At 44.1% G+C, this 24,313-nt stretch overlaps 1 pseudogene; it reads right to left on the minus strand.

Annotated features, from left to right (window-relative positions):
* Positions 1–4,870: 4,870 nt before the first annotated feature.
* Positions 4,871–24,313, minus strand: part of LOC141028210 (uncharacterized) — a 31,003-nt pseudogene continuing 11,560 nt past the window's right edge.

Here is a 24,313-nt window from a genome sequence, read left to right on the forward strand (position 1 = left end):
AGGGTTGTAGAGATATATGTATGCGGAAACCCGAAAGTTGTTCGGAGTCCCGGATGAGATCCCGGACGTCACGAGAGGTTCCGGAATGGTCCGGAGGTGAAGAATTATATATAGGAAGTCAAGTTTCGGCCACTGGGAAAGTTTCGGGGGTTACCGGTATTGTACCGGGACCACCGGAAGGGTCCCGGGGGTCCACCGGGTGGGGCCACCTGTCCCGGAGGGCCCCATGGCCTGAAAGTGGAAGGGAACCAGCCCTTAGTGGGCTGGGGCGCCCCCCTTGGGCCTCCCCCCATGCGCCTAGGGTTGGGAACCCTAGGGGGAGCTTCCCCCTTGCCTTGGGGGGCAAGGCACCCCTTTCCACCCCTTGGCCGCTGCCCCCCAACCCTAGATGGGTTTTGGCCGCCCCCCCCCCCCTCCCAAGGGGGCCTATATAAAGGGGGGGAGGGAGGGCAGCAACCTACAGCCTTGGGCGCCTCCCTCCCCCCTGCAACACCTCTCTCTCTCTCTCTCGCAGAAGCTTGGCGAAGCCCTGCCGGAGACCCGCTACATCCACCACCACGCTGTCGTGCTGTTGGATCTCCATCAACCTCTCCTCCCCCCTTGCTGGATCAAGAAGGAGGAGACGTCGCTGCACCGTACGTGTGTTGAACGAGGAGGTGCCGTCCGTTCGGCACTCGGTCATCGGTGATTTGGATCACGGCGAGTACGACTCCGTCATCCACGTTCATTGGAACGCTTCCGCTCGCGATCTACAAGGGTATGTAGATGCACTCCTTTCCCCTCATTGCTAGTAGACTCCATAGATGCATCTTGGTGAGCGTAGGAAAATTTTAAATTATGCTACGATTCCCAACATACAGCTCATCACAAACACTGGTGTCACCTCTGAGACGTGTTTCCAACCAACTGCCAAAAGTCCTGATGTGTTCACATGTAATCCAGTCGTCACACTGCTCCGGGTGTTTGGAGCACAGACTGTTCTTGTGTTCATCGACATACGGGGTCACCAAGGTAGAGTTCTGTAGAACTGTGTAGTGTGCTTCAGACCAAGAATGCCCGTCCCTGCATATTATTGAGTCCCCTCCAAGCGTGCCTTTTCCAGTCAGTCTCCCCTCATACCACGATTTAGGGAGACCAATCTTATTAAGGCCAGGAATGAAGTCAACACAAAATCCAACTACATCCTCTGTTTGATAGCCCATGGAGATGCTTCCTTCTGGCATAGCGCGGTTACGGACATATTTCTTTAGGACTCCCATGAACCTCTCAAAGGGGAACATATTGTGTAGAAATACGGGGCCAGAATGACAATCTCATCAACTAGATGAACTAGGACGTGCGTCATGATATTGAAGAAGGATGGTGGGAACACCAGCTCGAAACTGACAAGACATTGCGCCATATCACTCCTGTGCCTTGGTATGATTTCTGGATCGATCACCTTCTGGGCAACCAAAATGGATTACGCTCTCAGAATTAAACAGATTTACTTCAAAATCCATACCATGATGAGTACTTAGGTGAATTTTCTTTGTTTCAAAACTTTCATGGTCTTCAAAACCCATCCTCTCCAAGACATAGCGTCTTGCATGGCATGCGATAAGCTAGTCGAATTGTAAAAGATGAAAATTACACGTTGAAATAGTTGAAGTTGTGCTTAATTACGAAAAAAAACACTTGTCGTCGTTGCGTACCGTTTCAACATCGAAGGTCTCCTCGAGCTTAATGATGAAGCGCCGATCTTCGTGCAGGTGAGGCCTGTCGCACAGACCTCGGTCGTTGTGGCACTAGTCGCACTCCCCCGGGAGACTTTCGTCGTCCGAGTACGACATTTCCTATGTTCATAATTCAAATATTAAACTTGTACAATTAAATATATGTACTAAATACCTAAATTAGATCATTATTATTCATCACAGGTTGACTATCGGTCTGTCGAGTCTTTTCTTGAAAACTCTCAGCTCACGTGGTGTATATATTCGACCGTCGGTGATGGTAGCTCCTCCTTTCATTCCCGAGTGCATTACACCAAATTGTCTAGCACACGGGAACGAAGGAGAAGCTACCCCCACGACAACAGTCAGGATTCTTCGTCCTCTCATATATATATGGTGGAGACTCTCCCTCACTGATTCCTCTCTGACATTTGCGACCGTCGGTGATGGTAGCTCCTCCTTTCGTTCCCGGGTGCATTACACCAAATTGTCTAGCACACGGGAACGAAAGAGAAGCTACCCCCACGACAATAGTCGGGATGCTTCGTCCTCTCATATATGGTGGAGACTCGACAGACTTAAAGTCAACCCAAAATATCATTTAATTATCTTTCTAAAAAAGGACATATCGAGCGCCTGAAATTTGCCGGAACTATTAATTTTCTTGCTAAAAATAAACTACTTCTATAGTAAAATAAAGTAGTTTTATTAAATCAACTAGTTCAACTACTAAGCACTTACTATAAATAAAATAAAGTAGTACTTACTAAAAATAAACTACTTCTATATATAGTAAAATAAAGTAGTTTTATTAAATCAACTAGTTCAACTACTAAGCACTTACTATAAATAAAATAAAGTAGTACTTACTAAAAATAAACTACTTCTATAGTAAAATAAAGTAGTTTTATTAAATCAACTAGTTCAACTACTAAGCACTTACTATAAATAAAATAAAGTAGTACTTACTAAAAAAACTAGTTTAACTAGTTCTATTATTTATCGACCCCCCCCCTCATGTCGAAGTTATCAGGGAGGGGGTATATCGACAACGACATACCCGATAAAAAATAAGAAGAGGAAGAAGAAGAAAAAAAGAGGAGAAGAAGAAAGGAATAGAGAGGAGAAGATCGAAGAAAAAAAGAAGAAAAAAAGATGAGAAGAAGAAAGGAATAGAGGAGAAGAAGAAAAAATAGAAAAATATCCTCTTTTTTATTCTTCTTTTTTCCTCTTCTTATTTTTTCTTCTTCTCCTCTATTCCTTTCTTCTTCTCCTCTTTTTTATTCTTCTTTTTTCCTCTTCTTATTTATTTCTCCTCTTCTTCCTCTCCTCTTCTTCTCCTTCTTCTTCTCCTTCTTCCTCTTCTTATTTTCCTTTTTCCTCTCCTTATTTTTCTTCTTCTTCCTTCTTCCTTCTTCCTCTTTTCTTCCTTTTCCTTATTTTACTTTTTCCTCTACACTAACCTAAAATCGATATCTACTAACAACCTAAATAAAAAATCTGAAAAAACAGGACATATAATCATATATACACACATACATATAATCACACATATACATATAATCTGAAGAAAAAATCATAGGGGGCGCGGCGGCAGCGGCAGGGGCCAGTCCAGGGGGGAGGAGGAGGAGGGGATCGAGGCGGCGCTCACAGCGGGCGCGGCGACGGCGACGAGGAGGCAGGGCCGGCGCTGTCGGGGCAGGGGTGGCGCGGGGCGGGGACGGCGTCGGGACGGGGCGGGGGCGGCGTCGGAGGCAGGGCGACGACGGCGACGGCGAGGCGGAGGGGCAGCCTGGCGGCGGCGTCAGGGCGGGGAAGACGAACTGAATGAAAATTTTCACAAGTGTTGCCTTATATAGACGGAGCATTGGTCCTAGTTCATGGCACCAACCGGGACCAATGCCCCCTTTAGTCCCGGTTGGTGGCACCAACCGGGACTAAAGGGGGGCATTGGTCCCGGTTGGTGCCATGAACCGGTACCAATGCACCCCTTTAATCCTGGTTGGTGCCACGAACCGGGACCAACGGCCTTGCACAGCCGCGTGGTGGTGGGAGTTTAGTCCCACCTCGCTAGCTGAGAGAGAGCCGCACCTGTTTATAAGGTCCGGTGCGCCTGAGCTGTCGAGCTCCTCTCTAAAGCAGGCTTATGGGCCTAACCCCTCTGTACATGCCTGTGGGCCTACTCGGCCTTCTGCGGGCCTGAATCCTGGCCCACCTGCTTGGTTAGGTTTCTAGTCATATTCAGGCCGTGGTGGCCCAGTAGGCGGCATTTTTTTCCAGTTTTTTTGTTTTGTTTTTTGCATTATTTATTTTCTTTTTTTTTGCTTTCTTTTTTTAATTCTATTTGCTTTTAGGTCACAAAAATTATAAACTTTCTGTTAGTGCCATTAGTTTTCAAATTTGATTTTTGAGTGATTTTTTCCTACTATTTAATATTACTGTGTTATATCATTATACTCAATTTGGTAATTTTAGGTTATTTTAAAATCTGTTTTAATGAAAAACAGATTTTGTTATTTAGTTTGCTATTAAAGTTTCTAGCAAAAAATTTCTTTATGAAAATTATTTTTGCTTTTAATGTTTTGAACGAGTAAATAGCATAAAACTACCACAATTCGCGTTAGGGTTCCAGAAAACTACCGGAAATTTGTTTGTGACTAATACCTACCACTTTTGACGTCGGCTGTCTCAAAAAACCCAAATCACCATGTGATTCAAAATTGATCTGAATTATGACAAGTCGGGCCCGCTCCTAAACAAACCGTTTGTTTGACTGTTTAGTTTGACCGTTAACTTACATGTGAGGCCCACCTGTAAGCTTCATCTTCTTCTCTTTCTTCTCTCCTCCCCTCGCCTCTCCCCTCCCCTGATCTCTCTCTTTCCTCTGCTCCCGACCCGGTGACGGCCCTCTCACCTCCCAACCCGGCGACCACCCTCCCCAACCTACCTCTCTCCTCGGCCGCCGGAAGACATGCGTGGGAGGTCGCCCAGTGTGCGGCAATGCTCGCAGCCGGCGTATGGCAAGGCTCACGGCCAGCCGCCGCTCACGGCCGGCCACGGAGACGGGCTGCAGTTGGCCACCTCCACGGGCGCGGAGGCAGCCGGCGAGCAGCTCCACCACCCACGCCTCCTCCCTCCTCCCCATAGCTCACCTCCTATGGCATGTGCGCCGCCCGGCCCCATCTCCGGCGAAGCTCGGCTGACTCCCTCACGTCCTGCTGGCCTCCTTCAACTAAGGCCGAGTTCGCCTTGTTCACGTCCGACGGCCGCCGTGCCTGCCCCATCTGCAACGCCTCGAGGCGAGCTCGCCATGGCTGCCTCGCCCGCAGCCGGCAGCAGGGAGCCCTCGAGCTCTGCCGCGTGCAGCAGGGCAGGAGCGACGGCCTAGAGATCCGCCGCATGTAGCAGAGCAGCATCGACGGCGCCGCTGAAGGCCGGCCGATGCCCACATCAGCTCCGGCGACGAGCTCGCCGGCGGGGACCTGATTGCTTTTTATTTTATTTTTCAGGGACCCGATTGCTTTTTATTTTATTTTCAGGGACCTGATTTCTAATTGAGGTATGGAAGATTTTTTTTATTTGAATATGTGGAAGAGACACTGGCATGTAGGCCCCACATGTAAGTTAACGGTCAAACAAACTGTCAAACGAACTGTTATCTTACGAGCGGACCCCAGCTGTCATAAACCTGATCACATGTTAACCACTCGCCCATTTGGGTTTTTTGAGACAGCTGACGTCAAAAGTGGTAGGTATTAGTCACAAACAAATTTCCGGTAGTTTTTTGGAACCCTAACGCGAATTGTGGTCGTTTTATGCTATTCACTCGTTTTGAACAGAAAATTGTTAGATAATTTTAGTTGCATAAATTTTATATAATTTTAGTTTCAAAAATACTATAGGTTTATAAAAGATTTTTAGTTGATTCCTTTTGCTTTTAGTTGCATAAATTCTTAGAAAAATCTTTTTGCTTTTAATGTTTTGAACAGAAATAGAAACTTTCAACCTTTTTTGAACTTATTTGAACTCCAGACTTTTTCTATGTTCAAAATGGACCATCCAAGGTCGATGTGATCGCCGTCGGCACGCTACCTCTGCATCTACCCACGGGATTAGTTTTAAACCTCAATAATTGTTATTTAGTGCCAGCTTTGAGCATGAACATTGTGTCTGGATCTCGTTTAATTCGAGATGGCTACTCATTTAAATCCGAGAATAATGGTTGTTCTATTTATTTGAGAGATATGTTTTATGGTCATGCCCCGCTGGTCAATGGTTTATTTTTGATGAATCTCGAACGTGATGTTACACATGTTCATAGTGTGAATACCAAAAGATGTAAAGTTGATAACGATAGTCCCACATACTTGTGGCACTGCCGCCTTGGTCACATTGGTGTCAAGCGCATGAAGAAGCTCCATGCAGATGGACTTTTGGAGTCTCTTGATTACGAATCATTTGACACGTGCGAACCATGCCTCATGGGTAAGATGACCAAGACTCCGTTCTCCGGAACAATGGAGCGAGCAACCAACTTATTGGAAATCATACATACCGATGTGTGTGGCCCAATGAGTGTTGAGGCTCGCGGAGGATATCGTTATGTTCTCACTCTCACTGATGATTTAAGTAGATATGGATATGTCTACCTGATGAAACACAAGTCTGAAACCTTTGAAAAGTTCAAAGAATTTCAGAGTGAGGTTGAGAATCAACGTGACAGGAGAATAAAATTCCTACGATCAGATCGTGGTGGAGAATATTTAAGTCACGAGTTTGGTGCACACTTAAGGAAATGTGGAATAGTTTCACAACTCACGCCGCCTGGAACACCTCAGAGAAATGGTGTGTCCGAACGTCGTAATCGCACTCTATTGGATATGGTGCGATCTATGATGTCTCTTACCGATTTACCGCTCTCATTTTGGGGTTATGCTTTAGAGACTGCCGCATTCACTTTAAATAGGGCTCCGTTGAGACGACACCGTATGAATTATGGTTTGGGAAGAAACCTAAGCTGTCGTTTCTAAAAGTTTGGGGATGCGATGCTTATGTCAAGAAACTTCAACCTGAAAAGCTCGAACCCAAATCGGAAAAATGCGTCTTCATAGGATACCCTAAGGAAACTATTGGGTATACCTTCTACCTCAGATCCGAAGGCAAGATCTTCCTTGCCAAGAACGGGTCCTTTCTGGAGAAGGAGTTTCTCTCGAAAGAATTGAGTGGGAGGAAAGTGGAACTTGATGAGGTGATAGTCACCCCTTCCGAACCGGAAAGTAGCGCAGCGCGGGAAAATGTTCCTGTGGTGCCTACACCGACTGGGGAGGAAGTTAATGATGATGATCATGAAGCTTCGGATCAAGTTACTGAACTTCGTAGGTCCACAAGGACACGTTCCGCACCAGAGTGGTACGGCAACCCTGTCCTGGAAATCATGTTGTTAGACAACGGTGAACCTTCGAACTATGAAGAAGTGATGGCGGGCCCGGATTTCGACAAATGGCTAGAAGCCATGAAATCCGAGATATAATCCATGTATGAAAACAAAGTATGGACTTTGACTGACTTGCCCGATGAGCGGCGAGCCATAGAAAACAAATGGATCTTTAAGAAGAAGACGGACGCGGGTGGTAATGTGACCATCTACAAAGCTCGACTTGCCGCTAAGGGTTATCGACAAGTTCAAGGGGTTGACTACGATGAGACTTTCTCACCCGTAGCGAAGCTGAAGTCCGTCCGAATCATGTTAGCAATTGCCGCATACTATGATTATGAGATATGGCAGATGACGTCAAAACGGCATTCCTTAACGGCTTCCTTAAGGAAGAGTTTTATATGATGCAGCCGGAAGGTTTTGTCGATCCTAAGAATGCTAACAAAGTATGCAAGCTCCAGCGTTCAATCTATGGGCTGGTGCAAGCATCTCGGAGTTGGAACATTCGCTTTGATGAGATGATCAAAGCGTTTGGATTTACACAGACTTATGGAGAAGCCTGTCTTTACAAGAAAGTGAGTGGGAGCTCCGTAGCATTTCTCATATTATATGTGGATGACATACTATTGATGGGAAATGATATAGAATTCTTGGAAAGTATAAAGGCCTATTTGAATAAGTGTTTTTCAATGAAGGACCTTGGAGAAGCTGCTTATATATTAGCCATCAAGATCTATAGAGATAGATCAAGACGCCTCATTGGTCTTTCACAGAGTACATACCTTGACAAGATATTGAAGAAGTTCAGTATGGATCAGTCCAAGAAGGGGTTCTTGCCTGTATTGCAAGGTGTGCAATTGAGCACGGCTCAATGCCCGATCACGGCAGAAGATATAGAAGAGATGAGTGTCATCCCCTATGCCTCGGCCATAGGGTCTATTATGTATGCCATGCTGTGTACCAGACCTGATGTAAACCTTGTCGTAAGTTTGGTAGGAAGGTACCAAAGTAATCCCGGCAAGGAACACTGGACAGCGGTCAAGAATATCCTGAAGTACCTGAAGAGGACTAAGGATATGTTTCTCATTTATGGAGGTGACGAAGAGCTCGTTGTAAAGGGTTACGTCGACGCTAGCTTCGACACAGATCTGGATGACTCGAAGTCACAGACTGGATACGTGTATATTTTGAATGGAGGAGCAGTAAGCTGGTGCAGTTGCAAGCAAAGCGTCGTGGCGGGATCTACATGTGAAGCGGAGTACATGGCAGCCTCGGAGGCAGCACAGGAAGCAGTCTGGATGAAGGAGTTCATTACCGACCTAGGGGTGATTCCCAATGCGTCGGGCCCAATGACTCTCTTCTGTGACAACACTGGAGCTATTGCCCTTGCGAAGGAGCCCAGGTTTCACAGGAAGACCAGGCATATCAAGCGTCGCTTCAACTCCATTCGTGAAAGTGTTCAAAATGGAGACATAGATATTTGTAAAGTACACACGGACCTGAATGTAGCAGATCCGTTGACTAAACCTCTCCCTAGGGCAAAACATGATCAACACCAGGACGCAATGGGTGTTCGATTCATCACAATGTAACTAGATTATTGACTCTAGTGCAAGTGGGAGACTGTTGGAAATATGCCCTAGAGGCAATAATAAATGGTTATTATTATATTTCTTTGTTCATGGTAATTGTCTATTGTTCATGCTATAATTGTATTGTCCGGAAATCGTAATACATGTGTGAATACATAGACCACAAAGTGTCCCTAGTAAGCCTCTAGTTGACTAGCTCGTTGATCAACAGATAGTCATGGTTTCCTGACTATGGACATTGGATGTCATTGATAACGGGATCACATCATTAGGAGAATGATGTGATGGACAAGACCCAATCCTAAGCATAGCATAAAAGATCGTGTAGTTTCGTTTGCTAGAGCTTTTCCAATGTCAAGTATCTTTTCCTTAGACCATGAGATCGTGCAACTCCCGGATACCGTAGGAGTGCTTTGCGTGTGCCAAACGTCACAACGTAACTGGGTGACTATAAAGGTGCATTACGGGTATCTCCGAAAGTGTCTGTTGGGTTGGCACGGATCAAGACTGGGATTTGTCACTCCGTGTGACGGAGAGGTATCTCTGGGCCCACTCGGTAATGCATCATCATAATGAGCTCAATGTGACTAAGGCGTTAGTCACGGGATCATGCATTGCGGTACGAGTAAAGAGACTTGCCGGTAACGAGATTGAACAAGGTATTGGGATACCGACGATCGAATCTCGGGCAAGTAACATACCGATTGACAAAGGGAATTGCATACGGATTGATTGAATCCTCGACACCATGGTTAATCCGATGAGATCATCGTGGAACATGTGGGAGCCAACATGGGTATCCAGATCCCGCTGTTGGTTATTGACCGGAGAGGCGTCTCGGTCATGTCTGCATGTCTCCCGAACCCGTAGGGTCTACACACTTAAGGTCCGGTGACGCTAGGGTTGTAGAGATATATGTATGCGGAAACCCGAAAGTTGTTCGGAGTCCCGGATGAGATCCCGGACGTCACGAGAGGTTCCGGAATGGTCCGGAGGTGAAGAATTATATATAGGAAGTCAAGTTTCGGCCACTGGGAAAGTTTCGGGGGTTACCGGTATTGTACCGGGACCACCGGAAGGGTCCCGGGGGTCCACCGGGTGGGGCCACCTGTCCCGGAGGGCCCCATGGCCTGAAAGTGGAAGGGAACCAGCCCTTAGTGGGCTGGGGCGCCCCCCTTGGGCCTCCCCCCATGCGCCTAGGGTTGGGAACCCTAGGGGGAGCTTCCCCCTTGCCTTGGGGGGCAAGGCACCCCTTTCCACCCCTTGGCCGCTGCCCCCCAACCCTAGATGGGTTTTGGCCGCCCCCCCCCCCTCCCAAGGGGGCCTATATAAAGGGGGGGAGGGAGGGCAGCAACCTACAGCCTTGGGCGCCTCCCTCCCCCCTGCAACACCTCTCTCTCTCTCTCTCTCGCAGAAGCTTGGCGAAGCCCTGCCGGAGACCCGCTACATCCACCACCACGCTGTCGTGCTGTTGGATCTCCATCAACCTCTCCTCCCCCCTTGCTGGATCAAGAAGGAGGAGACGTCGCTGCACCGTACGTGTGTTGAACGAGGAGGTGCCGTCCGTTCGGCACTCGGTCATCGGTGATTTGGATCACGGCGAGTACGACTCCGTCATCCACGTTCATTGGAACGCTTCCGCTCGCGATCTACAAGGGTATGTAGATGCACTCCTTTCCCCTCATTGCTAGTAGACTCCATAGATGCATCTTGGTGAGCGTAGGAAAATTTTAAATTATGCTACGATTCCCAACATACAGCTCATCACAAACACTGGTGTCACCTCTGAGACGTGTTTCCAACCAACTGCCAAAAGTCCTGATGTGTTCACATGTAATCCAGTCGTCACACTGCTCCGGGTGTTTGGAGCACAGACTGTTCTTGTGTTCATCGACATACGGGGTCACCAAGGTAGAGTTCTGTAGAACTGTGTAGTGTGCTTCAGACCAAGAATGCCCGTCCCTGCATATTATTGAGTCCCCTCCAAGCGTGCCTTTTCCAGTCAGTCTCCCCTCATACCACGATTTAGGGAGACCAATCTTATTAAGGCCAGGAATGAAGTCAACACAAAATCCAACTACATCCTCTGTTTGATAGCCCATGGAGATGCTTCCTTCTGGCATAGCGCGGTTACGGACATATTTCTTTAGGACTCCCATGAACCTCTCAAAGGGGAACATATTGTGTAGAAATACGGGGCCAGAATGACAATCTCATCAACTAGATGAACTAGGACGTGCGTCATGATATTGAAGAAGGATGGTGGGAACACCAGCTCGAAACTGACAAGACATTGCGCCATATCACTCCTGTGCCTTGGTATGATTTCTGGATCGATCACCTTCTGAGAGATTGTATTGAGGAATGCACATAGCTTCACAATGGCTAATCGGACGTTTTCCGGTAGAAGCCCCCTCACTGCAACCGGAAGCAGTTGTGTCATAATCACGTGGCAGTCATGAGACTTTAGGTTCTGGGACTTTTTCTCTGGCATATTTATGATTCCCTTTATATTCGACGAGAAGCCAGTCGGGACCTTCATACTGAGCAGGCATTCAAAGAAGATTTCCTTCTCTTCTTTGGTAAGAGCGTAGCTAGCAGGACCTTCATACTGCTTTGGAGGCATGCCGTCTTTTTCGTGCAAACGTTGCAGGTCCTCCCGTGCCTCCGGTGTATCTTTTGTCTTCCCATACACGCCCAAGAAGCCTAGCAGGTTCACGCAAAGGTTCTTCGTCACGTGCATCACGTCGATTGAAGAGCGAACCTCTAGGTCTTTCCAGTAGGGTAGGTCCCAAAATATAGATTTCTTCTTCCACATGGGTGCGCGTCCCTCAGCGTCATTCGGAACAGATAGTCCGCCGGGACCCTTTCCAAAGATTACGTGTAAATCATTGACCATAGCAAGTACGTGATCACCGGTACGCATGGCGGGCTTCTTCCGGTGATCTGCTCGCCATTGAAATGCTTGCCTTTCTTTCGACATTGATGGTTGGTCGGAAGAAATCGACGATGGCCCAGATACACATTCTTCCTGCATTTGTCCAGGTATATACTTTCGGTGTCAGCTAAACAGTGCGTGCATGCGTGGTATCCCTTGTTTGTCTATCCTGAAAGGTTACTGAGAGCGGGCCAATCGTTGATGGTTACAAACAGCAACGCGTGCAGGTTAAATTCCTCCTGTTTGTGCTCATCCCACACACGTACACAGTTTCTATTCCACAGCTGTAAAAGTTCTCCAACTAATGGCCTTAGGTACACATCGATGTCGTTGCCGGGTTGCTTAGGGCCTTGGATGAGAACTGGCATCATAATGAACTTCTGCTTCATGCACATCCAAGGAGGAAGGTTATACATACATAGAGTCACGGGCCAGGTGCTGTGATTGCTGCTCTGCTCCCCGAAAGGATTAATGCCATCCGCGCTTAAACCAAACCATACGTTCCTTGGGTCACCTGCAAACTCAGCCTTCCGGGGCATCCCCAAGCTTAGGCTCTTGGTTGTCCTTGAATATTACGTTGGGGTGCCTTGGGCATCCCAAAGCTTAGGCTCTTGCCACTCCTTATTCCATAGTCCATCGAATCTTTACCCAAAACTTGAAAACTTCACAACACAAAACTTAACAGAAAACTCGTAAGCTCCGTTAGTATAAGAAAATAAATCACCACTTAGGTACTGTTGTGAATTCATTCTAAATTCATGTTGGTGTAATATCTACTGTATTCCAACTTCTCTATGGTTCATACCCTCCGATATTACTCATAGATTCATCAAAATAAGCGAACAACACATAGAAAATAGAATCTGTCAAAAACAGAACAGTCTGTAGTAATCTGTATCAAACGTATACTTCTGGAACTCCAAAAATTCTAAAATAAATTGGTGGACCTGAGGAATTTGTCTAGTAATCATCTGCAAAAAGAATCAACTAAATAGAACTCTCCAGTAAAACGTTTTAGCTAATCTCGTGAGCGCTAAAGTTTCTGTTTTTTACAGCATGATCATAAAGACTTCACCCAAGTCTTCCCAAAGGTTCTACTTGGCACAAACACTAATTAAAACACAAAACCACATCTAAACTGAAGCTAGATGGATTATTTATTCCTAAACAGAACCAAAAAGCAAGAAACTAAAATAAATTTGGGTTGCCTCCCAACAAGCGCTAACGTTTAACGCCCCTAGCTTGGCATGATGATTTCAACAATGCTCACATAAAAGATAAGAATTGAAACATAAAGAGAGCATCATAAAGAATATGAATAGCACATTTAAGTCTAACCCACTTCCTATGCATAGGGATTTTGTGAGCAAACAACTTATGGGAACAAGAATCAACTTGCATAGGAAGGTAAAACAAGCATAACTTCAAGATTTTAAGCACATAGAGAGGAAACTTGATATTATTGCAATTCCTACAAGCATACATTCCTCCCTCATAATAATTTTCAGTAGCATCATGAATGAATTCAACAATATAACCAGCACCTAAAGCATTCTTTTCATGATCTACTTGCATAGAAAATTTACTACTCTCCACATAAGCAAAATTCTTCTCATTCGGAATAGTGAGAGTATCATAAGAGACTCGATACTATAAATTGTTTCCACATTAAATGAGTAATGTTCAGAAAAAGGGTAATCATAATCATGACAAGTTTTATAAATATAATCATCACTACTTTTTATAGCATAAGTTTCATCACAATAATCATCATAAGTAGCAACTTTGTTCTCATCATAATCGATTGAAACCTCTTCCAAGATAGTGGACTCATCACTAAATAAAGTCATGACCTCTCCAAATCCACTTTCATAAATATTATAAGATTCAACATCCTCCAAAATAGTGGGATCATTACTTCCTAAAGTTGACACTCTTCCAAACCCACTTTCATCAATATAATCATCATAGGTAGAAGGCATGCTATCATCATAACAACTTTGCATATCAAAAATTGGGACGCTAAAAATATTATCTTCATTAAACGTAGCATCCCCAAGCTTGGGACAAACATTAATTTCAGCAAATATATTCTCAAATGTGTCATCCTCATCAAACATAGCATCCCCAAGCTTGGGCCTTTTCATATCATAAGCATAATCACTCTCATTATTAATAGTATGGATACCACCAATAGTATAGCAATTATCATCATCACAATGAGTAGTAGGAGCAACATCATTTGGGAGGGATACCTTTTTACCTTTGCTTCTCCGTTTTTTCTTTTTCTTCTTCACATCATGTGCGGGTTTATCCCTCTTTTTTGAGCTCCTTATTGATGAGATTTGTTGAATAGAAAGCTCCTCCTCGTTACCTGATTCATCATAAGAAATAATAGGACGATATTGGGAAGTCTCTTCCCTTTCATTAGTGTTCTCTTCATCTTCTATTTGCTTTCTTTTCTTTATGTAATTGGCAATATAAGGATTTTCAATGCAATTCACTGCACAATACATATAAATTTCCTCTAGATCAAAATCAAGAAGGTTATCACGGGCAAATACTGGAAGATAGTTAGTTATACGTTTCATTTCTTCATAGCCCATAAGAAAACTAAGTTCATTATGATGTGCAAGGGAAATCAAGTAATCACAATTTTTGGAAACGATTAGATCATGAAACAGTTTGCATCGGATAGTTAAATGACCATGTTCATTGCAAAGTTCACAAGTACGGCTAAGAAACTTTAAATTTTCAGCACAAACATCTAGCCTTTCTTGCAACCATTTAGTTTCTAAGTACTTATGCCTCTTGCAAAATCTATCTTCCCTAATTGGTGTGTACTTGCAAACTCTGTGTATTCCACAAAAGTTGACATGCTTATAAGAGATATTTTCATCATGACTAGTGCAATCATCATTAGTACTATGGATATTCAAAGAGTTCATACCAACAACATTGCAATCATGCTCATCATTCAAAGATTTAGTGCCAAACATTTTATAGACTTCTTCTTCTAGCACTTGAGCACAATTTTCCTTTCCATCATTTTCACGAAAGATATTAAAAAGGTGAAGCGTATGTGGCAAACTTAATTCCATTTTTTGGTAGTTTTCTTTTATTGACTAACTAGTGATAAAACAAGAAACAAAAAGATTCGATTGCAAGATCTAAAGATATACCTTCAAGCACTCACCTCCCCGGCAACGGCGCCAGAAAAGAGCTTGATGTCTACTACGCAACCTTCTTCTTGTAGACGTTGTTGGGCCTCCAAGTGCAGAGGTTTGTAGGACAGTAGAAAATTTCCCTCAAGTGGATGACCTAAGGTTTATCAATCCATGGGAGGTGTAGGTTGAAGATGGTCTCTCTCAAACAACCCTGCAACCAAATAACAAAGAGTCTCTTGTGTCCCCAACAAACCCAATACAATGGTAAATTGTATAGGTGCACTAGTTCGGCGCAGAGATGGTGATACAAGTGCAATATGGATGATAGATATGAGTATTTGTAATCTGAAAATATAAAACCAGCAAGGTAACTAATGATAAAAGTGAGCACAAACGGTATTGCAATGCGTTCAAACAAGGCCTAGGGTTCATACTTTCACTAGTGCAAGTTCTCTCAACAATAATAACATAACAGGATCATATAACTATCCCTCAACATGCACCAAAGAGTCACTCCAAAGTCACTAATAGCGGAGAACAAATGAATAGATTATTGTAGGGTACGAAACCACCTCAAAGTTATTCTTTCGGATCGATCTATTCAAGAGTTCGTACTAGAATAACACCTTAAGACACAAATCAACCAAAACCCTAATGTCACCTAGATACTCCAATGTCACCTCAAGTATTCGTGGGTATGATTATACGATATGCATCACACAATCTCAGATTCATCTATTCAAACCAACACAAAGTACTTCAAAGAGTGCCCCAAAGTTTCTACCGGAGAGTCAAGACGAAAACGTGTGCCAACCCCTATGCATAAGTTCACGAGGTCACGGAACCCGCAAGTTGATCACCAAAACATACATCAAGTAGATCACGTGATATCCCATTGTCACCACAGATAAGCACATGCAAGACATACATCAAGTGTTCTCAAATCCTTAAAGACTCAATCCGATAAGATAACTTCAAAGGGAAAACTCAATCCATTACAAGAGAGTAGCGGGGGAGAAACATCATAAGATCCAACTATAATAGCAAAGCTCGCGATACATCAAGATCGTGCCGAATCAAGAATGAGAGAGAGAGAGAGATCAAACACATAGCTACTGGTACATACCCTCAGCCCCGAGGGTGAACTACTCCCTCCTCGTCATGGAGAGCGCCGGGATGATGAAGATTGCCACCGGAGAGGGATCCCCCCCCCCTCCGGCAGGGTGCCGGAACAGGTCTAGATTGGTTTTCGGTGGCTACAGAGGCTTGCGGCGGCGGAACTCCCGATCTATTCTGTTCCCCGATGGTTTTAGGGTATATGGATATATATATATATAGGCGAAAGAAGTCGGTCAGGGAAGCCACGAGGGGCCCACGAGGGTGGAGGGCGCGCCCAAGGGGGGTGGGCGCGCCCCCTGCCTCGTGCCTTCCTCGTTGCTTCCCTTACGTACACTCCAAGTCTTCTGGATTGCTTCCGTTCCAAAAATAACTCTCCCGAAGGTTTCATTCCGTTTGGACTCCGTTTGATATTCCTTTTCTGCGAAACACTGAAACAAGGAGAAAAACAGAAACTGGCACTGGACTCTGGGTTAATAAGTTAGTCCCAAAAATAATATAAAAGTGCATAGTAAAGCCCATTAAACATCCAAGATGGATAATATAATAGCATGAATACTTCATAAATTATAGATACGTTGGAGACGTATCAACATGCAGCACATGTTGCCTTCACTTCAATCCGTCCAATCCATGTTCATTTCACCCACTGATATATAATAACTCTTCATGCTCGCATCATGCATAATCATAATAACAAGTCCTACTAATCATCATCATAAAACTTCTACTCGTTATTAATAACAAGTCATACGATCATCATCCTCATAGTCATCGAACCAACCCAACATAATTGTTCTTAGCACATGATCATCAGTATTAGGTAGGACCTAAATACCCTCTTTAAGGTAAAATAGCATAAAACAATATAGGCCCTGACTCTCCATTATGGAGAATGGAGATCATCCTGTCTCCAATTCTTGCGCTTCGCTTCCTTTTGCTTCCAAGAACCTCCTTACGACTGTCCATACATTTTTTCCATTCTTTGATTTTCATGTCTCCACTTCTTTTAGAAATCCGATATGAACAGGTGAGATTCGTAGGATGACCTGGCTGTATGTTCAAAACATCAAGGGGACCATTCTGATACATCAGATGAGGCACACAATCATTCAGGATTGTCTGTTGAAAAACATAGTAATAACTTCGTAGTTAGCAATGTAGTTAAGTTTCAAAAGAATTTATGCAAAAGATGCACGGATGTCGTAATAGTAAAAAAATCTTACCATGGCATCTCCATGGATGTTACCGTAGTTCAACACGTGCACTAGTGGCACGTATTCACCATAATGTGGAGGAGTTTTATAATAGATATTGTAATTCTCAAGATCAGTACAAAATGCGACCAGATGATTTTTCTCCTGATAAGTTAACTCAGAGCCATCGGTGTAGTGGGTTTTGTCTACCATCTTCCGCACATTGTTTGAACAATGAAAATAAGCTGTCAATGGAAATAAGTTGTCAACTATTTTGAAATAAACAATATAAATTAGCTAATAACTATGTTTGAGAAACTCACATAGCGGTAGAATTGGAAGCGTATCAACAAGGACCCAAATGTCCATATTGTTTTGCTCGATGTCAGGATCATCAAGATCCATGGTGACAAGCATATCCTCATAAAAACCATATATCTTGCAAAGTGCTTCCCAATTTGGGCAACCAAAATGGATTACGCTCTCAGAATTAAACAGATTTACTTCAAAATCCATACCATGATGAGTACTTAGGTGAATTTTCTTTGTTTCCAAACTTTCATGGTCTTCAAAACCCATCCTCTCCAAGACATAGCGTCTTGCATGGCATGCGATAAGCTAGTCGAATTGTAAAAGATGAAAATTACACGTTGAAATAGTTGAAGTTGTGCTTAATTACAAAAAAACACTTGTCGTCGTTGCGTACCATTTCAACATCGAATGTCTCCTCGAGCTTAATGCTGAAGCGCCGATCTTCGTCCAGGTGAGGCCTGTCGCACAGACCTCGGTCATTGTGGCACCAGTCGCACTCCCCCGGGAGACTTTCGTCGTCCGAGTACGACATTTCCTATGTTCATAATTCAAATATTAAAGTTGTACAATTAAATATATGTACTAAAAAACCTAAATTAGATCATTATTATTCATCACGGGTTGACTATCGGTATGTCGAGTCTTTTCTTGAAAACTCTCAGCTCACGTGGTGTATATATTCGACCGTCGGTGATGGTAGCTCCTTCTTTCGTTCCCGAATGCATTACACCAAATTGTCTAGCACACGGGAACGAAGGAGAAGCTACCCCCACGACAACAGTCGGGATTCTTCGTCCTCTCATATATATATGGTGGAGACTCTCCCTTACTGATTCCTCTCTGACATTTACGACCGTCGGTGATGGTAGCTCCTCCTTTCGTTCCCGGGTGCATTACACCAAATTGTCTAGCACACGGGAATGAAAGAGAAGCTACCCCCACGACAACAGTCGGGATGCTTCGTCCTCTCATATATGGTGGAGACTCGACAGACTTAAAGTCAACCCGAAATATCATTTAATTATCTTTCTAAAAAAGGACATATCGAGCGCCTGAAATTTGCCGGAACTATTAATTTCTTGCTAAAAATAAACTACTTCTATAGTAAAATAAAGTAGTTTTATTAAATCAACTAGTTCAACTACTAAGCACTTACTGTAAATAAAATAAAGTAGTACTTACTAAAAATAAACTACTTCTATATATAGTAAAATAAAGTAGTTTTATTAAATCAACTAGTTCAACTACTAAGCACTTACTATAAATAAAATAAAGTAGTACTTACTAAAAATAAACTACTTCTATAGTAAAATAAAGTAGTTTTATTAAATCAACTAGTTCAACTACTAAGCACTTACTATAAATAAAATAAAGTAGTACTTACTAAAAATAAACTAGTTTAACTAGTTCTATTATTTATCGACCCCCCCCCCCTCATGTCGAAGTTATCAGGGAGGGGGTATATCGACAACGACATACCCGATAAAAAATAAGAAGAGGAAGAAGAAGAAAAAAGAGGAGAAGAAGAAAGGAATAGAGAGGAGAAGATCGAAGAAAAAAAAGAGGAGAAGAAGAAAATCTATTTTTTTCTTCTTCTCCTCTATTCCTTTCTTCTTCTCCTCTTTTTTATTCTTCTTTTTTCCTCTTCTTATTTATTTCTCCTCTTCTTCCTCTCCTCTTCTTCTCCTTCTTCTTCTCCTTCTTCCTCTTCTTATTTTCCTTTTTCCTCTTCTTATTTTTCTTCTTCTTCTTCCTTCTTCCTTCTTCCTCTTTTCTTCCTTTTCCTTATTTTACTTTTTCCTCTACACTATCCTAAAATGCACTAACCTAAAATCAATATCTACTAACAACCTAAATAAAAAATCTATAAAAGCAGGACATATAATCATATATACACACATACATATAATCACACATATACATATAATCTGAATAAAAAAATCATAGGCGGCAGCGGCGGGGGCCAGTCCAGGGAGGAGGAGGAGGAGGGGATCGGGGCGGCGCTCATAGCGGGCACGGCGACGGCGTCAGTGCAGGGCGCGGCGACGGCGACGAGGAGGCAGGGCCGGCGGTGTCGGGGCAGGGGTGGCGCGCGGCGGCGACGGCGTCGGGACGGTGTTGGAGGCAGGGCGACGACGACGACGGCGAGGCAGAGGGGCAACCTGGCGGCGGCGTCAGGGCGGGAAAGATGAACTGAATGAAAATTTTCACAAGTGTTGCCTTATATAGACGGAGCATTGGTCCTGGTTCATGGCACCAACCGGGACCAATGCCCCCTTTAGTCCCAGTTGGTGCCACCAACCGGGACCAAAGGTTTCTTTTCAGCAGCCCAAAGGGCGGGAAAAAGAGACCTTTGGTCCCGGTTGGTGGCACCAACCGGGACTAGAGGGGGGCATTGGTCCCGGTTGGTGCCACGAACCGGTACCAATGCACCCCTTTAATCCTGGTTGGTGCCAAGAACCGGGACCGACGGCCTTGCACAGCCGCGTGGTGGTGGGAGTTTAGTCCCACCTCGCTCGCTGAGAGAGAGCCGCACCTGTTTATAAGGTGCGGTGCGCCTGAGCTGTCGAGCTCCTCTCTAAAGCAGGCTTATGGGCCTAACCCCTCTGTACATGTCTGTGGGCCTACTCGGCCTTCTGCGGGCCTGAATCCTAGCCCACCTGCTTGGTTAGGTTTCTAGTCGTATTCAGGCCATGGTGGCCCAGTAGGCGGCATTTTTTATTTTTCCAGTTTTGTTTTTTGCATTATTTATTTTCTTTTTTTTGCTTTATTTTTTTAATTCTATTTGCTTTTAGGTCACAAAAATTATAAATTTTCTGTTAATGCCATTAGTTTTCAAATTTGATTTTTGAGTGATTTTTTTCCTACTATTTAATATTACTGTGTTTTATCATTATACTCAATTTGGTAATTTTAGGTTATTTTAAAATCTGTTTTAATGAAAAACAGATTTTGTTATTTTAGTTTGCTATTAAAGTTTCTAGCAAAAAAATTCTTTATGAAAATTATTTTTGCTTTTAATGTTTTGAACAGAAAATTGTTAGATAATTTTAGTTGCATAAATTTTATATAATTTTAGGTTCAAAAATATTATAGGTTTATAAAAGATTTTTAGTTGATTCCTTTTGCTTTTAGTTGCATAAATTCTTAGAAAAATCTTTTTGCTTTTAATATTTTGAACAGAAACAGAAACTTTCAACCTTTTTTGAACTTATTTGAACTCCAGACTTTTTCTGTGTTCAAAATGGACCATTCAACCGGGACCTCGTCAATTTTCAACCCTTTCTGACTTCATTTGTTATTTTTCATGCATTTACTGATTTGGTTGAGCTAAATGACCCTGAAATTGAAAAGCATTTCAAATGAACTCTGAAAAGGTTGAAAGTTGGCATGGCATCATCATTTCACCCACATAGCATGTGCAAAAAAGTAGAGAGGGTTACAGCAAAAACTGGATGCACTTCGTGTACAAAACAGACAATCTCTTTCGAAGTATCAGGGTTTCATACGGAAACTCGTCTGTTACATGGATATTCCAGATCAATGGCATTATCATAATAGTCGTGGAGAGAAAGTCTTCACTTTTTCTTCGCTTATGTCCTTTGCTTATTGCGCCGTAACCATGGATAATCTTCATCGTTTAACAGGGTGCTTGGGTCAGCCTTGACTTTGATGGGAGGAATTTCATGAAACTTTTCATAATCTTCGGACATGTCTGTCTTGCCCTCCACTCCCGCGATGTCTCTTTTTCCTGAAAGAACTATGTGGCGCTTTGGCTCATTGTATGATGTGTTCGCTTCCTTATCTTTCCTTTTTCTTGGTTTCGTAGACATGTCCTTCACATAGAAAACCTGCGCCACATCATTGGCTAGGACGAACGGTTTGTCTGTGTACCCAAGATTGTTCAGATCCACTGTTGTCATTCCGTACTGTGGGTCTACCTGTACCCCGCCTCTTGACAGATTGACCCATTTGCACTTAAACAAAGGGACCTTAAAATCATGTCCGTAGTCAAGTTCCCATATGTCCACTATGTAACCATAATATGTGTCCTTTCCCCTATTGGTTACTGCATCAAAGCGGACACCGCTGTTTTGGTTGGTGCTCTTTTCATCTTGGGCGATCATGTAAAATGTATTCCCATTTATCTCGTATCCTTTGTAAGTCAATACAGTCGAAGATGGTCCCCTGGACAACGAGTACAGCTCATCACAAACAGTGGTGTCACCTCTGAGACGTGTTTCCAACCAACTGCCGAAAGTCCTGATGTGTTCACATGTAATCCAGTCGTCACACTGCTCCGGGTGTTTGGAGCACAGACTGTTCTTGTGTTCATCGACATACGGGGTCACCAAGGTAGAGTTCTGTAGAACTGTGTAGTGTGCTTCAGACCAAGAATGCTCGTCCCTGCATATTATTGAGTACCCTCCAAGCGTGCCTTTTCGAGTTAGTCTCCCCTCATACAGCGATTTAGGGAGACCAATCTTATTAAGGCCAGGAATGAAGTCAACACAAAATCCAACTACATCCTCTGTTTGATGGCCCATGGAGATGCTTCCTTCTGGCCTAGCGCGGTTACGGACATATTTCTTTAGGACTCCCATGAACCTCTCAAAGGGGAACATATTATGTAGAAATACGGGGCCCAGAATGACAATCTCATCGACTAGATGAACTAGGACGTGTGTCATGATATTGAAGAAGGATGGTGGGAACACCAGCTCGAAACTGACAAGACATTGCGCCATATTACTCCTTAGCCTTGGTATGATTTCTGGATCGATCACCTTCTGAGAGATTGTATTGAGGAATGCACATAGCTTCACAATGGCTAATCGGACGTTTTCCGGTAGAAGCCCCCTCACTGCAACCGGAAGCAGTTGCGTCATAATCACGTGGCAGTCATGAGACTTTAGGTTCTGGAACTTTTTCTCTGGCATATTTATGATTCCCTTTATATTCGACGAGAAGCCAGTCGGGACCTTCATACTGAGCAAGCATTCAAAGAAGATTTCTTTCTCTTCTTTGGTAAGAGCGTAGCTGGCAGGACCTTCATACTGCTTTGGAGGCATGCCGTCTTTTTCGTGCAAACGTTGCAGGTCCTCCCGTGCCTCCGGTGTATCTTTTGTCTTCCCATACACGCCCAAGAAGCCTAGCAGGTTCACGCAAAGGTTCTTCGTCACGTGCATCACGTCGACTGAAGAGCGGACCTCTAGGTCTTTCCAGTAGGGTAGGTCCCAAAATATAGATTTCTTCTTCCACATGGGTGCGCGTCCCTCAACGTCATTCGGAATAGATAGTCCGCCGGGACCCTTTCCAAAGATTACGTGTAAATCATTGACCATAGCAAGTACGTGATCACCGGTACGCATGGCGGGCTTCTTCCGGTGATCTGCCTCGCCATTGAAATGCTTGCCTTTCTTTCGACATTGATGGTTGGTCGGAAGAAATCGACGATGGCCCAGATACACATTCTTCCTGCATTTGTCCAGGTATATACTTTCGGTGTCAGCTAAACTGTGCGTGCATGCGTGGTATCCCTTGTTTGTCTGTCCTGAAAGGTTACTGAGAGCGGGCCAATCGTTGATGGTTACAAACAGCAACGCGTGCAGGTTAAATTCCTCCTGTTTGTGCTCATCCCACACACGTACACAGTTTCCATTCCACAACTGTAAAAGTTCTTCAACTAATGGCCTTAGGTACACATCGATGTCGTTGCCGGGTTGCTTAGGGCCTTGGATGAGAACTGGCATCATAATGAACTTCTGCTTCATGCACATCCAAGGAGGAAGGTTATACATACATAGAGTCACGGGCCAGGTGCTGTGATTGCTGCTCTGCTCCCCGAAAGGATTAATGCCATCCGCGCTTAAACCAAACCATATGTTCCTTGGGTCACCCGCAAACTCAGCCTAGTACTTTCTCTCGATTTTTCTCCACCGCGACCCGTCAGCGGGTGCTCTCAACTTCCCGTCTTTCTTACGTTCCTCTCTGTGCCATCGCATCAACTTGGCATGCTCTTCGTTTCTGAACAGACGTTTCAACTGTGGTATTATAGGAGCATACCACATCACCTTCGTAGGAACCCTCTTCCTGGGGGGGCTTGCCGTCAACATCACCAGGGTCATCTCGTCTAATCTTATACCGCAATGCACCGCATCCCAGGCATGTGTTCAAATCCTCGTACGCACCGCGGTAGAGGATGCAGTCATTAGGGCATGCATGTATCTTCTGCACCTCCAATCCTAGAGGGCATACGACCTTCTTTGTTGCGTACGTACTGTCGGGCAATTCGTTATCCTTTGGAAGCTTGTTCTTCAATATTTTCAGTAGCTTCTCAAATCCTTTGTCAGGCACAGCATTCTCTGCCTTCCACTACAGCAATTCCAGTACGATACCGAGCTTTGTGTTGCCATCTTCGCAATTGGGGTACAACCCTTTTTTGTGATCCTCTAACATGCGATCGAACTTCAGCTTCTCCTTTTGAGTTTCGCACTGTCTCCTTGCATCAACAATGACCCGGCGGATATCATCATCATCGGGCACATCGTCTGGTTCCTGATCTTGATCTTCAGCAGCTTCCCCCGTTGCAGCATCACCGTATTCAGGGGGCACATAGTTGCCATCGTCCTCTTCTTCTTCCCAGTTTTCCATCATAACCCCTATTTCTCCGTGCCTCGTCCAAACATTATAGTGTGGCATGAAACCCTTATAAAGCAGGTGGGTGTGAAGGATTTTCTGGTCAGAGTAAGACTTCGTATTCCCACAATTAGGGCATGGACAGCACATAAAACCATTCTGCTTGTTTGCCTCAGCCACTTCAAGAAAATTATGCAGACCCTT

Source organism: Aegilops tauschii, unplaced genomic scaffold, assembly GCF_002575655.3.
Source record: "Aegilops tauschii subsp. strangulata cultivar AL8/78 unplaced genomic scaffold, Aet v6.0 Super-Scaffold_285, whole genome shotgun sequence".
In the NCBI taxonomy this organism is placed as follows: Eukaryota; Viridiplantae; Streptophyta; class Magnoliopsida; order Poales; family Poaceae; genus Aegilops; species Aegilops tauschii.